Source organism: Nelumbo lutea, chromosome 1 (assembly GCF_056320005.1).
Source record: "Nelumbo lutea isolate HS-2025 chromosome 1, American lotus-T2T, whole genome shotgun sequence".
NCBI classification, from domain to species: domain Eukaryota; kingdom Viridiplantae; phylum Streptophyta; class Magnoliopsida; order Proteales; family Nelumbonaceae; genus Nelumbo; species Nelumbo lutea.
In genome coordinates this window covers 4,652,697-4,666,648 of record NC_142684.1, presented here as the reverse complement: position 1 = coordinate 4,666,648, position 13,952 = coordinate 4,652,697, and the positions used below count along the sequence as shown (strand labels likewise).

The window sequence follows — 13,952 nt, the reverse complement described above, 5'->3', positions numbered from 1 at the left end:
AGCCAACGACAGTAACACCCTTACTGTATTCGTTTTAGCTACTGGGGCAAAAGTCTCCTGATAATCTACCCCATAAGTCTGTGTATATCCCTTGGCTACCAGGCATGCTTTGTACCTTTCTAATGACCCATCAGATTTGTATTTAATTGTGAACACCCATTTACATCCTACCGTCTTCTTGTTTCTTGGTAGATCCACAACTTCCCATGTGTTGTTTTTTTTTTCTAATGCCTCCATTTCCACTCTCATGGCTTTTCTCCACTCCTTATTAGAAAGTGCCTTGGCTAGAGTATTAGGAATTGGAATGGTGTTAAGGCTGGCTAGAAAACTTTTATGGGATTTAGAGAATCTTTGAAATGATACATATTTGGATAAAGGGTACAATGGGCGTTTGGTACATTCTCTGGTTCCTTTCCTCAGTGCAATAGGTAGGTCATACTCATACTCAGACTGTGAAGGTGTAGGTTCAGGATCTAAGCATCCCTCAGTTCTAGGATTAGGAGTTGAATCTTGGACTTGCACAGGTTGAGGATCTGGATTTTTCCTCCTAGAGTAAACCTACATATATCTCACATTATCATGCACATCATTCGTGGGGTTAACAGTGTCCGAATTTGGTTCAATGGTCGGGTTGTTTGACTCTTGTTGAGACTCGGGAATGTAGGGCTCAGAGGAATGTGACTCAGAGGGATGTGATTCTTGACGATTGAATGTTTGTGAGGAGGGTAAAACATCTAGGGAGAATAGATCCGATGCCTTATCTTCCATTAACGAGGGCTCCCCCTGAAGATAAGGTTGAGTGAAAAAAGATTTTCCTTCCTCAAATGTGACATCGATGGAGGTGTAGAATTTTCTGGTGGCTGGATGATAACATTTATAACCTTTCTAAGTTGGGGAATATCCCAAGAAGACACACCTGATTGCTCGTGGGTCTAATTTTCCCTTATTATGGACATGAACAAAGGCAGTGCAGCCAAAAATTCTTGGTGCGAAATTATTTAAGGCTCGAATATCAGGGTAAAATTGAGAAAGGACTTGTATTGGGCTTCAGTTGTCAAGAACTTTAGATGGTAGTCTATTTATGGTGTAAGCAGCAATAAGGATAGCTTCCCCCCAATATTGTTTTGGCACCTGATTTTGAAAGAGAAAGGCTCGGGTGGTTTGCAAAAGATGGCCATTTTTTCTCTCAGCTACCCCATTCTGTTGGGGAGTGTTAACACGGGAGGATTCATGCACAATGCCTTCTTTCTGAAAAAATGAGGACAAATTCTGATTAAAATAATCTATAGCATTATCAGATCGAAACATTTTAATTCTCACACCAAACTGAGTTTGGACCATGTTATGAAAGTTGGGAAGAATCATACCCACATTAGATTTAAACTTAAGAAGAAAAATCCATGTGACCCTAGTGCAATCATCAATAAAGGTGACGAACCATCTGGAACCAGTAATGTTGGGAATTTGAGAAGGGCCCCATATATCCGAATGAATCAAATAAAAAGGAGTTGAAGATCTTTTATTGTTGATTGGGAAAGAAACCCTTTTGTGCTTAGCAAGTTCACAAACATCACAATGAAAGGTTTCAACATCAATTCCTTTAAACCAGGAAGGAAGCATTGTTTTTAAAAAAGGAAATGAAGGATGACCAAAACGGAAATGATGACGCCAAATTAAATCTTTATTGGAGGTAGATAAGAATGACTCGTGTGTGACATGCATAACAGTGTGAGATGATTTGCTGGTTGCTTCAAGGTAGTAGAGTCCATCTCTTTCCTTAGCAAGTCCAATCTTCTTCCCCGAAACCTAGTCCTGAAATACACAGTAAGAAGGGAAGAACATAACATTGCAGTTCACATCCTGGGTGAGTTTATGTATAGAGAAAAGGCTAGTGGATAACTTAGGAACATGAAGCACATTTTTAAGTAATAGGGATGGAGTAATTTGAATATTCCCAATCTCTGCCACTGTGGTGAAAGAACCATCAGCAACAGAAATTTTTCTATTACTAGGACAAGGTGTATAGGTGAGAAAATGTAGTGAAGAGGGTGTCATGTGATCAGTAGCTCCAGAATCAAGATTCATGGAAAAACACTAGCCGAGGCATGTAATCCTAGAGATAAAGAATCACCTGAGAGAGCAAGAGAGGTAGAACCACTTCCTGGTTTCAAGGATTTCAGGAAGCACCTTAGCCTTTCAATTTCTTCATCATTAAATGGTCCCTGACTTGAGTGTTCTTGCTGCGGGGTTGTGGAGACATTATGAGCCTGTTGAACTCCTTTTGGAACTCCTCGATTTCTCCATTCCTTGCTGAATGTGGGAGGTTTCCCATGAAGTTTCCAGCACCAATCTTTCGTGTGTCTGGGCTTCTTGCAATAGGTGCACCAGAGGTTATCGTTAGAGTCACGGGTGGTTGTGTCACGAGCCAAGTTGTGATTGTTCTCACCCTTTGAACCACTGTAACTTCCTCCCCTTGCCACCATGGTTGAGCCTTCGGGATCTTTAGGCTCAAGCATGATTCCACGGCGGCTTTCCTCAGCTCTGACAAGGGCTATATGACTTCATTCAATGGAGGCATTTCTTCTTTGCCAAGAATTTGTATTCGGACCTGATCAAATTCAGCATTCAGTCCGACCAAAAAATCATACACCCTATCTCTTTCAATAAAATTCTTCAAGATCACAGCATCATCTGCGCACTTTGTCTCAAGAACCCGATAATGATCAAGCTCATGCCATAAATTTTGCAGCAGATTTGCATACTCTGTAACACTCCTGCTCCCTTGTTTGGCCGCCACATTCTTCACTTTGACCTCATAGACACGAGCAGCGTCATGGGCTTTGGAATAGGTTTGTCAGACAACATCCCAAATAGCCTTTGCAAAGGGAAGAAACATACAAGTATCACTGATCTCGGGTGTCATTGAACTCCACAACCATGACATAATCATGGAGTCCTTTTCGTCCCGAGCATCAAAATTTGGCTCGCCCAACCTTGGTCCTGTTCCAAGGAAGTGACAAACCTAGAGCTCTGATACCATGTTTTGGAATGGTAGAATACTGATATGTTTCATTCTATTGCCAATTGGCATATTTATACAGTAAGTTGCTGCAATAAATAGAAAGAAAGAAAAATAGAAAGAAAGGAAAATAGAAAGAAGAAAAAATAAAAAAAATAAAAAGAGAAAATAGAAAGTACAAAAGTAGAAAGAAAGAAATAGAAAGAAAAAACTTTCTAAATCAATCCTTCCACAATCCTAGGAATATATACAATTCTATTTTCAGATCTGAACCAATAACCCCACGTTTGCCAACATATATATATATATATATATATATATATATATATATATATATATTATAGTTTCAAAATGTTTGCAAAAGGTTTTAATTCCTAGGATCCGCGCGAGTAGAGAGTGCAACATTGTTCCTTGCAGTCGAGGGAGAAGTCATCTCTTGTCGGGCAGTGTTTGATCATTATGGACTGAGAGGTCAAGTATAAGACCATTGAGGGTAATACCTGATGGGCTAATCTTGCATCTGCCCACAGTCCTTGGGTTTTCATAAGGTGGCTGGACCCAATGACCATTTAGTGTAAATGTTGGGCCCATTAAAAGCCCATGGTGATGGACTCAAGGGTTCACTGTCTCTAACAGTGAATTCGACCGAGCCTTGTAACAAAGGCTGAGTTGAACCCATGTGGCTTATGTGTAGATCAATGTTTGGGTCCCACGCCATACAAGAAGAGCCAACTGGGCAACAGGTTAAGAGGTTAAGTGAGCACATAAACTTAATGGGCCTAAAGCCCAATTCGAACTGGGTTAATTAGATTAATTAAATAGGGGCAAATTTGGGTTTGGATCAGTAGATAAGGATAAGAGGATAAGCCTTATCCACTTAAAGAGTTCAGATCCAAATAAAGATTTGGATCAGGAAACTCCTAATTTGATTAGGATTAAGCTGATCTTAAACTACAAATAAGATAAGGGGTTAACCTTATCACTTAAAGAGTTCTTCCTTGTTCTTGTCGCCCCTACCCAGTACGATCTCCACTTGTGGGAGTGATCAAGAATTGTTCTTGATATTGCTTCTTCGTAGAAGAAGCAATTTGAAGTCGTGCTCACCAGCCCTCTACTCCATTCTTGCTGAAGAATTCGGTTCTTGCTGAAGAGTCGTCCTGTTGATCCTGCTTCACCTCACACTGTGTCATCTTCAGTGGAAACAGTTTTTTGTTTTCTCCTTGGGCGTGAACACCTTCATTGGAAGTTACTGTTACTCCGTATCAGGTATATCCTTCTCCTCCCTTTTGGTTTCAGATATGGTCCGGTTTGGTTCAAGATTGATCCTTGAAAATGCAGTTTTCTAAAATAGGCAATGTAATTCCCAAATGGGAAAGAGAGAGAGAGAGAGAGAAATTTTGAAATTTCGCCCAACCTTCCTGCAGGGTTCAGCCATCCATATGGTAGATCTCTCATCTCCCTTCAAAAAGGTGATGAAAATACAAAATTTTTCCATGCCATTGCACATGGAAGGAGAAGGAAGTGCATGATTACTTCTTTATTGGGAGGAAAGTGAGATCACGGACCAAGGTGAGATTCCTAAAGCATTCTCAGAGCACTTTAGGTCAATTAATAAAAGACCCCTAATTGAGAGATAGAGGATTGAAGGCATTGATTGGGAGACATTGGGGGGAACTAAAGTCCAAGTTCTGGAAAAAATGTTTGAAGAGGGAGAGATTAAGGAAGCGATCTTTTCTATGAATAGATCAAAAGCACTAGGACCCAATGGTTTCACAAGGGCATTCTATCAAGACTATTGGGACATAATTAAAGGAGATCTTAACAGAGTGTTCAATGAATTCTATAGAAGAGGGGTGATAAGTCCAAGAATGAACTCTACTTTTTTAGCATTGATCCCAAAGAGGAACAATGCCAACCAGCCAGGGGATTTCCGACCAATAAGTCTACTCACCAGTATTTACAAGGTGATAGCAAAGGTGTTGTGTCTAAAGATTAAGAAGGTGATCCCCCCACTTGTTTCTCAAGCTCAAGGAGCCTTTGTGCATGATAGATTGATTATTGATCAAATTTTAACTATCAATGAATGTTTGGAAGCTCAAAAGAGATTAAAGAGGCAAGGAGTGGTTATCAAACTGGATTTGGAAAAACCCTATGATTTAGTGGATTGGAACTTCTTGATTGATATTATGAGGAGGTGTGGCTTTGGAAATTTGTGGTGTAAATGGATTAAAGGATGCTTAGAAACTAGTCACTATTCGGTAATAGTTAATGGGACAAAGTACGATTTCTTTGAAGGATTCCGTGGGCTCAGGCAGGGTGACCCCCTTTCTCTCTTTCTATTTACTTTGATTGTTGAAGCCCTAAGTAAATTGATTTCAAGACCAAATTGTGTGCAACTATTCAAAGGTTGGTCAGTTGGGAAGGATAATGTTTTGGTCATTTACAGTTTGCAGATGATATTCTTATTTTTTGTGATGGAGAAAGTAGGGAGGGAATGGAAAATTCTGAAGATGGTTGTGAAACTCTTTGATGAGAGGATGTCTAATTTGAGGATTAATTGGTCAAAGAGCTTATTGGTTGAAACCAACATTGAAGAGGATGAAATGAGGTTTTCGGTAGATTCCCTAAGCTGTGAGAAAGGTGAGTGGCCAATGAAATACTTAGGTTTACCCCTAGGAGACAACCCTAGATCTACTAGTTTTTGGTCTCTAGTGGTGGAAAGGATCGATAAACACTTGGCAGCGTGGAAAAGGAACTATATCTCCTTGGGGGAGAATAACTCTAATTAAGTCTACTTTAGCAAATCTTCCAATGTACTACATGTCAGTGTTTAGGATGCCACAAGGGATAGTGAGGAAAATTGAGGGATTTTCTTTGGGAGCCAGGGGAAAAAAAGAAGGATCATTTGGTTAGATGGGAAAAGGTGAGGAAGTTGAAGGTGGAAAGAGGTTTGGAAATAGGTAATGTTAGGCTGAAGAATCAGGCTTTGCTTTTTTTTTATCAAAAGAATCAGGCTTTTCTTTGCAAATGGCTTTGGAGGTTTCCAAATGAAAATGAGAAATTATGTCACAAAGTGGTTGCAAGCATTCATGGCATGTCGAGCAACGGATGGGATGCTAGATGTCTTCGTAGGGCTACCTTGGCTGCTCCCTGGAAGGCCATCCATGATGTTCTCCCTACCTTCCTAAATCATATCAGGTACGACTTGTCTTCTGGTAGTAAAATCATATTTTGGGAGGATGTGTGGATTGAAGATACTCCTTTGGGTGAGAAATTTCCTTCTCTTTGTGATCTGTCCAGGCTCAAGGGTAAGCCTATTTCAGATTTCCTAAATCAACCATCTCACCTTCCAAGGTTGAATTGGAACTTTGGCTTTAATAGGAACCTTAGAGAGTCTAAACTTCTTGTAGTGTCCAAGCTGTGAGGATTGCTGAATTCAGTATTCTTGGGACAAGGTGGGTCAGATTCTAGGATTTGGGGTCCTAATTCTGACGGGTCGTTTTCTTGTAAATCCCTTCTACAATCGTTGGTTGCCACACAATATTCTCTTCCTTTCCCAATCAAAGAAATTTGGTGCCCTCTACTCCCCCTAAAATCAGTGTTTTTTGTTGGAAAGTATTTCATGGTTGTATTAATACCTTTGATGTACTTCAAAGGAAAAGACCAAATTGGTGCTTGTCCCCCAACTGGTGTGTCCTGTGTAAGTTGAGTGGTGAGACTGCTTTCCACCTTCTAATATCTTGCCCTTTTGTTAGTTTTATTTTGAATTGGTTTACTTCCCTTTTTGGGTGCAGGTGGTCTTCTCCTAACAAGGTGGAAGGTTTATTCAGCCCTAATGGTATTAGTGGAATGAAAATGAGGGATAGGATTCTATGGAATGTAGTAGAGCAGCAATGCTTTGGACCATTTAGGAGGAAAAAAATGATAGAATATTTGAAGGAAAAGAAAAATGTGAGGAAGATTTAGTCGAAACAATAACAGTGAGGGTGGCACATTGGGTAAAAAGCTTGAAGTTGTTTTCATCTTTTAAGGTCAAAGACTTTTTCAGGGTTTGGGGACTTATTGCTGCCTCCTCATCTACGAGACAACAGTTCTTTGAGGCATGGTCTCCTCCAACAAATGGTTGGAAGAAGCTGAACTTTGATGGGAGTTGTGTGGGTAACCCAGGCCCTTCAGGCATTGGGGAGCCATTAGAGATGAAAATGGACTCATTATTGCCCTGTAATCCAGTCCTGTGGAGGAGGGTGATGTGGCAAGGACAGAGTTTCTACCTACAGCATATGGGGTTGAAAAGACTAAAGAGTTGGGTATTAATAGACTGAATGACTGATCATCAAGGGAGACTCAAAAACTGTGATAAAATGGTTGCAGAAAGGAGAAGGGTGACATGACAGTTGAAGAATGATTTCCTAAGATTTAAATGGATGTCAATGAACATGTCAATCCAGGTGGGATGGGTTAGGAGATCTGCCAACAGTTTGGCAGATAGTTTAACAAAGCAAGGGGTTCAAAGAACAAAAATATGTTTTGGGCACATTTGTAATTCTGTCCCGGATCAGCTTACTAAAGCTAATTTCTTTCACAACTTCTTGTTGTATCCTAAAGTTTTCTAATTAATGAAATCTTTTCAAAGTTATTGATAAAAAAAAAAAAAGAACCATTTGAAGTTCACAAAACAGTGTCTGATCAAAATACCCAAACTAACAACTATATGGTACTTCATTATGCATGAAATTTCAAATTGCAAGCTGCAATCTTTAAATTCAACCTGCACAAAATCAAACGCTAAATACAGAGAAACAACAAGGAAACAAGAAAGGGAAAAAAAAAACAGATAAATGCGTTTTACCAGAGTTGAGCTTCACGGTCTAAGGATTTATCTTTTGCTGGAATGAATCTGACTTAAACTTTCGAAGATAACAGAAACCAATAAACTGCAACTTATCGAACCAGACGTTGCCCGATCACAAAAGCAGGAAACCAAGCAACTCGAGCCTGTAAAGATCGAATTTTAAAAACTTAAAGGAAAAGGTCAAAACTTTCAAGAGCAATATTTTAAAAACTCAAAACAAAATCTACCATTTTAAACCCTAAACCTCTGTTTCTAATTTCTGACAACAACGACGGATGCAATAGAAAAACAAATGAAACTAAACATCAATCAAATCCCAACCTTAAGAAATCTGCCTCCACAAGCTGAATGTCGAAACCCCAGATCTCTCGGCTTTCGATTTCACACTCTTTCTGAAATTTGAAAGTATATTTGGGCCTGGGGCAGAACGGAGAGGTGAGAGAAGAAGCAAACCAGAAGAGCGACAAGAAAAATCAAGGCAGAGAAGACTGAGGGCCCTGAAAGATCTCCGTGGCGGGTCCCACCTAACACAGACAAGGAAAAACTAAAGAAGGTGGTGTTACGTAACACTAAACTATCCATACCGTTCAGATTTCCTGCACTTTTTTCCTACAATTTCATTCGGTACGGTACTTTTTTTATTTATTAAGACACCCCCTTTTCACATATTTACAAAGGCCATGTTTAGTATTCTGAAAACCGGACCAGGCTTCGATCCGGTAAAGCCTGAGGTTCGCGGGTCAGAGGTCTGACCGAGGTTGAACCGGAGGTCGAACCATATTAATATAATAAATAAGCATATATATAAAAAATAAAATTCAAAAATTATAATGCATACATATACATGATAAACTAAAATTGATTTCAATTTGCAGCTATTTCAGTATCAATATCACTTAAATTCAAAATATGAAATCAATTTATTTAAGTTTAAGTTTAAGTTTTTATTTCAAGATTTCAAGAGGGCTTAGGCAGTTAGGCTAACCTTCAAGACTGAACAACTAGGTGGATTGTCTTGTATCTTGGCCGAATTTGGTGGACTGAAAGCCTAAAGGAGAGATTAAATTCCAAGCCTGGAGCAAAAATCAAATTAGAATTTCAATTTGAGTAAAGTTATAATCAAATTTTACAAAACTGAGTAATTAATTAATTTCAAGTTCAATAATTAAAAAATAAATATTAAAAATTTGTGTAAACTAAAGTACTAAATTACAAAGAAAGAGTAATCAGCAATGAATAAATGTTGCAAAAATCATATTCAAAATTAGATAGAGAGAGAGAGAGAGAGAGAAATCAATGGGAGGAGGAGAATGAAATAGGGAAGAAAGATAGGAGAGGACATTGAATAGAGAGCATTGTTGCCTCTGCCAACGAGAAGAAGAAGGGGGAGGAGGAGGAGAGGAAACCAGCCGATGGAGTTTTAGGGAGAGGAACACAATCAACATTATTCACCAGCAAGAAGAAGAAAAAGAAGAAAGAGGAGGGGAGAGACTATCTGTTATGGCTATTAATGGCGTCGGCGATGGAGCTGGAGGTGTTGGTGGTGGTGGCTAGACTTAGGTTAGGTTTGAAGGAGCATAGAATACTAGAAAGAACAATAGAAGAGGGGTTTTGCATTGGCTGGGATTGGGATTCAATTGAACCTTATGGCTTGTCTGGCCCAATTTTAGTTTTCTTGTGTTTTTGTACTGAAAGTGAAAATGTAAAAAACAGGGACCGGTTCTTTGGTTGAACCAGTTGGGCAAACAGTTATTTACATTTTTAAACATACTAGTTTGGGGGGTGAATCCAGACTGGCCAGGGATGGGGCTCGGTTCAACCAGTCGGTTTGGTCTAGTTTTCAAAACATTGTTTAAAGAGTGTTTAATGTTAAAAATAAGTGCATGTTGAATAAGTGTTTAAAAACAAGTGTTTATTCGAATAAATATTTATTTGCATTTGGCACCGAGCTTTTTTAAGTGCTTATTTTAAAAAATAAGTATTTGTTTCATATTGGGCGTTTGGTGGTTCTTTCTCTAATAAGCATTTTGTGACTCTTTTGTCCTTCATTTTTTTTTTCAAATTTTCAAAAAACACTATCATACTTTGTACTCCCTACAAAGCATAGTTTCTCTATTCATTTTGCAATATCAATACTACCAATGACTATGCTTTGAACAACACATCTATGGGCTCTAACCCTGACCAAGTTTACGGGCTTGCACTCTACAGAATTTATGAACCAAATATTTATTTGTTTGTAGCAAGACGGTCCACATCACCATGCCTCTCCATGCACCAAACCACCCATATTGCTTTATCCTTAAATCTCTCCTTCTCCCTTCTCAGCCCTCTATTAAGCCAAGTCACGAATGCTTTTAGCCTCTACCATTAGGCCACATCATCTCTTTTCTCAAGAATTTGGATCTTAATATAACTCTTCACCAAATTGTGCTTATTAAAGAACTTTGCCACCCTCTCTTTTTTATTAGGAAAGTGTCAAAAAAACCAGGAGTCTATTTCATATGGAACTCTTTTAGAAACCTTCACACTTAGCTTGTTTCCCTGCATTTCTTCTTCTTCTTCTTCTTCTTCTTCTTCTTCTTCTTCTTCTTCTTCTTCTTCTCATTTCTCTTTTTTCCCTATTCTATGATTTTAAGTATGCATATATTCTTTTTAATATTTTATCCATAGGATGATTGGGATTTATTAGAAAATGATTGAGATTGCTAAATAACGGGTTTTGGAAATATTTGATTGTGTTATTGCAAATATTTTGGCTTTGATTAAATCATTTTTGTCAAGATCCATTTGGCTTGCCAAGTACATTGATTTGAGTGTAGAGAATCGTACTCTGCTTTGTTCCAAACTATGAGATAGTTTTTTTTCCACAGTAAGAGATAGTCAAGCTGAAAGGTTGGTGCTTCACTCTATATTTTGTTTAGAGAGTTGAGTGTAGGAGGATCCATTTAACTCTATTTTTTTACTTTTCTATTTGAGGTTCCAGTTTTGATGAGGCAAGAAAAAAAGAAAAAAAATGTGTGAATGTATTATGTTTTGAAGGTTTTTTGTAGTGGGATCCCAAATAATTATTTTGGGGTATCTTTGTTGACAGTTTGGGACCAGGGGTATTTTCATCATTTTATAAGTTAGATTTTTTGTCAGGGGCAGTTGGGTGCATTTCTGTTGGGTTTTGTTCTCTTGGGTCTTTTGTAACAAAAGTTATCTTTTAGGTGTTCATTTGAAGTTAGTTTTGTTCCTAAGGAGTTGTTGTGAGAGGGAAACATTCTAGGGGCTTCTGTGTAAATATTTTAGCTAGCTTGTCCAGCAAACCGGTGAGTCTTATAAAAGATAAGGGGGTTGTTTTTGTAGGGGTCTTTTTGGTTATTTCAATCTTGTTTGAGATGTAGCTTAGCCCCAGATAGGGTTTTTAAGTATTGGGAGCTTGGGTTTTGAGGAGTCGACCCATTTTGGCACCTTCCAATCCTTTAATCACTGCGTTTCCACATGGGAGGCCAGGTTGCTGCTATTGTTACTATAGCATATCTATTTGTTTGAGATGTAGCTTAGCCCCAGATAGGGTTTTCAAGCATTGGGAGCTTGGGTTTTGAGGAGTCGACCCATTTTAGCACCTTCCAATCCTTTAATCACTGTGTTTCCGCATGGGAGGCCAGCTTGCTGCTATTGTTACTATAGCATATCTATTTCAGGAGGAGTTTTACTTCAAGTTGATGTTTGAAATCCCTAAAAAATCCAACTTATTTTGTTATTTTCAGCTTGATATTTTTTGTGCTTATTGTTGTATACTTGAGGTACTGCATGTAATTTGTCTTTTTGTCCACATCAAGTGGTATCAGAGCAAGTTCTTTCCTTGGGTTTGCTTCAAAGTTCATCTCCTTCTTGTGTTTTCTATATTATCATGGCTACAAGGGGTGGACGTGGTAGGGGTGGTAGAAGACCACAACACGTTACTATAGATGTTTTCCAAGAGGCTATAAGAGGACTGCAAGAACAGATTGAACATCTTGCTCAACTTGCAGCTCAAAATGCTACTAGGGATGGTGATGTAGCAAATGATTTGGGGCTAGGAAGAAGAAGATAAACTCCTAAAGTTGATGATCAACTCACTGACATTATTATTGAAGAATCAGGTGAAGGCATTGAGCAACTTGAATGTGATCAACATGGAAGGAATAACAACCAGTGGTGGGAAGACCTTATAGTGCAAGTTTTACAATCCAATCAAGGTCATGGTGTTCAACTTCATATTTTCGAATTTGATGGTGAGTTGGAACCTGAAGAGCTTCTAGACTGGTTGGGTAGTATTGAAAATTATTTTGATTGGAAAGAAACGAATGAAAAAGAATAGTGAAGCTTGTAACAACCAAGATGCGTGGAATAGCCTTAGATTGGTGGAAAACTTTACCAAAGGGACAAAGAAAGGAAGGGGAAAAGAAAGGTTGGTTCTTGGGGAAGAATGAAAGAGAAGCTGAAATCCCAATTCTTACCATTAGACTATGAATAAACTCCTTACCAAAGGGTGTAGAATTTAAGGCAACGAGAAAAAGAGTTTGAAGGAGTACACAAAAGAGTTTAATAGATGAACTCTTCAGAGTAGTATGTCAAAAACTGAAAAGCAAAAAGTTAGTAGATATATCAATGGTTTGAGGTTGCCAATACAAGATCAAGTCAGCCTACATTGCCTGTATAAGATAAATGATGCATATCAGCTAGCTCTAAAGGTTGAAGCTCAATTAAGTCGGAGCTTAGGGTGGAGGCTAAGTGCTATCCAAGGTACATCTTCATTAATAGGTCGAAGTTTTGGAGCTGGTAAGGGTCGTGTGATCAACCAAACACACCCTATAGTCCAAGGGACTTCAAATGCAACAAACATGAATGTCCTAAGAGAATGACTGAAGGGCAAACACATCTGGTTGAAACTACTAGAGCTAATGCTTTAGAGGAAGAAACTTTGATGGGGATATTGAGGGTGAGGCTCTAGTGATACGACACTCTATGATTGCACCTCAAGAAGCTCTTGAAACATGTTGTACAACTGGTGGGAAGTTGTGTAACCTGATTATTGATAGTGGGAGTAGTGAAAATCTTGTTTCTCAAGAGATAGTGGATAAGTTACAGCTCAAGATTATTCAACACCCTCGACCATATCGTATTTTGTAGTTCAACAAAGGAAATGAAATTAGTAGGTAACTTTTCTGTGTCTCTGAAATTCAAAATGGTGGAGGTGATTTTACTTGACTTCTAACCAATGTGTATGGGCCTAATAATTACAGAGAGAGTAATAAATTGTGGAAGGAGTTGTATAGCATTCAAGGGTTATGGAAAGGTCCTTGGTGCTTAGGTGGAGATTTTAATGTAATTCGGTTCACAACTGAGTTAAATAACCCTCATCAATCTATCATGACTAGTAAGAGGAAATTCAATGATTTTATCAACTCTTGTGAGCTGAAGGAGATTCCGCTTTTGAAAGCCAATTTTACTTGGTACAAGTTTTAGGAAAACCTAACCAATTCGAAATTAGATAGATTCTTGTTTAATGAAGCCTGGGAGAATCAATAGAGGGGATTGATGGTTAAAGGGTTACCTAGAGTTACTTTGGATCACTGCTTTATTCAGTTAGGAGAGGAACCCTTAGACTTTGGACCTAGACCCTTTAGATTTAAAAATATGTGGTTGTCTCACCCAGACTTTGTAAAAAAAATGTTGAGAGTTGGTGGAGTGAAGATCTAAGGGGGTGAAGTGGAAAGGAGTTAGATTTCATAAAAAAACTAAGAAATTTGAGGACAAAATTGAAAGCTTGGAACAGGAACCATTTTGGGAGGATAGAGGATTTAAAATCTTCCTTGTTGGCTCAGATTGAAGAATTAGACAAGAAGGAATCCCAAAGGACTGAATGCACAGGAATGAGAGTTGAGATGGAGATTAAAGAATGAATTAGAAGATGTTCTATTGTGAGAAGATATTTTATGGAGGCATAAATCAAGGTTTAAATGGATCAAAAAATGATATGGGAACACAAAATTTTTTCATACAATGGCCAATGGGAGGAGTAAAATTTTGTAGCACAACTTGATATAGATG

General features: G+C 38.5%; 1 protein-coding gene across 1 annotated transcript in view; it reads right to left on the bottom strand.

Moving 5' to 3' along the window:
* Positions 1-8,447, bottom strand: part of LOC148873267 (protein FAR1-RELATED SEQUENCE 8-like) — a 51,010-nt gene extending 42,563 nt beyond the window's left edge. The window contains exons 1-2 of the mRNA XM_088966856.1: positions 8,193-8,447; positions 7,869-8,014 (exon numbers count right to left, since the gene is read on the bottom strand). The gene's annotated coding sequence lies outside the window, so the exon portion shown is untranslated. The remainder of the gene's footprint in view (positions 1-7,868; positions 8,015-8,192) is intronic.
* Between the last annotated feature and the right edge of the window lie 5,505 nt (positions 8,448-13,952).